The sequence below is a fragment of the Pteropus vampyrus genome, unplaced genomic scaffold (assembly GCF_000151845.1).
Source record: "Pteropus vampyrus isolate Shadow unplaced genomic scaffold, Pvam_2.0 Scaffold2, whole genome shotgun sequence".
Classification (NCBI taxonomy): Eukaryota; Metazoa; Chordata; class Mammalia; order Chiroptera; family Pteropodidae; genus Pteropus; species Pteropus vampyrus.
The window spans coordinates 17,889,145-17,891,015 of NW_011888783.1; the positions used below are offsets into that span (position 1 = coordinate 17,889,145).

Genomic DNA, 1,871 nt, shown 5'->3' on the forward strand with positions numbered 1-1,871 from the left:
AGTCTCTAAGTGCATCATCAACTCTTATTGGATCCTTACCTCTGCTAGCTCTTCTGTAACTGCTCTTTTTATTAAAGTATCTTCATTTGAACTATTTGGATGAAATCTGTTTTCTACTGAGACTCATTGATATAGCTTGTTTGGAGGGATGGGAGATGAAGAGAAGAGACGGAGTGAGCCTAGAATCAGGGAATGCCATTAGGAGGCTTTTGGATGGAGCCAGAAATTACATGTGCATGAGCCAATGTATTAGCAGTGGGAATTAAGAAAATACAGATAGATTAGAGGAATGTTAAGATTTTGTAAGACTTTTATAGCAAAAAAGCAGACTAGGTACATTAACTGAACTTCCTACTGAAAACAACTAAAAATGTATGATAAAATGCTTGTTTCAATGAGTTGGCAAGAAAGTAAAGAATACTTAAGATAAAAGAAGGTGAGAACCTAGAAGGCATTTGCCTAACCTGGTGAATTTTCACAGTCTTATAGGGGTCAAATTATAAGAGACGAAGGCCAAGGCCCACTCTAGACTGGAATTTTAAAAAGGAAACCAACCAATTAATCCTGGATGTAAGAAATCTTCAAAAGTTACCCAACAACTTTGGCACTGAGTGAGATGGAAATGAGGAGGCAAATCTCCTCTGATAATGTTCAATCACAAGTAGGCCCTCACATGGATTTTTCAGCCTGAAATTTCAGTACCTGGTTATTTTATAAAGACATGATGGGAAATTTGGTTGACTGATTTTTTTTAGGCGAGGCAACCCTTGGTTGACCTCACAGATTGCAAGGATGTCGTCAGTTTACAATCCTTTATTTTTTATTTTTACACCTACAGCACCTGGCCTTCCTAGGTGGTCTTCCATCCAAGTACTAACTAGGCCCAACTCTGCTTAGCTTCTGAGATCAGACAGGATCGGGTTTGTTCAGGGTGGCATGGCCGTAGACAGAAATTTGATTTAAAGTTATCCCAGACTTCTTGTACTCAGGGAGAAGTGAACATGAATCTTTTTGTAGGAACCTATCTTTATTCCAGGCCTTGAAGAATTCCAAATAGATAAATTTCAAGAAATACGAGCTTAAAAATCACAAAACACAGAAAGAAAGAAGACAACAAAAGCAAGAGCCAGTCAACTAAAACAACAGATAGAATAAGACCCCAAAAAACTTTAGATATTGGAATCGTCAGACACAGAATATAAAACGAATATTGTTAACATGTTGAAAAAAACAAAAAGAACGGAAAAACAAAACAAAATGACTAAAACATAATTGTAAAAAGAACCAACTAGGACTTCTAGAAATTAATAATACAGTATCTGAAATAAAAAGCTCAATTGATGGGTTTAACGTAGCTCAATTGATAGGTTCTACGTTAAGAGTACCGCCCTTTGACCCAGTCTTGGGCCCTGTACTTTGTAGGTGGCTCTTACCTTCATCCAGTCACAAAAAACTCTGCAGGGCTAAGGACATAGCCAGTCACACAGAGTCTGTATGTCTCCTTCTAGATCATAATTCTGATACTAGGACCCTGCAATTCCCAACTTAAATGGTCTCAAGCCTGCTTCCAGGTTTTTATGCAGCCCTCTTCCCCAAGTCTCCAGGTCTATCCTCCTAAGGGTAGACTGTGACCTCAGGGGGTGATCAAAAAATGGCTCCTGGGGGGCTATCGACGGAATTTGGATTTGTAGGTTGGGTGTCTAGATGTGTATACCTGAGGTCCTTTGCTGTGTGGGATGGAGCTGAGGATAGAAAGGGTAAGGTTTGGGGCTTATAGTTAGGAGGCAGCTGTCCCTGTGCCACTATATTATAGGGCAGAGCTCTAGATATCTAAGAATTTTAAATTCAAACATGGTCTTTGTTAAGATAGG

The 1,871-nt window shown here is 39.1% G+C and overlaps 1 pseudogene; it reads right to left on the minus strand.

The window, feature by feature from the left end:
• Window positions 1-829: 829 nt before the first annotated feature.
• LOC111739351 lies at window positions 830-948 on the minus strand (annotated as a pseudogene).
• Window positions 949-1,871: the final 923 nt, after the last annotated feature.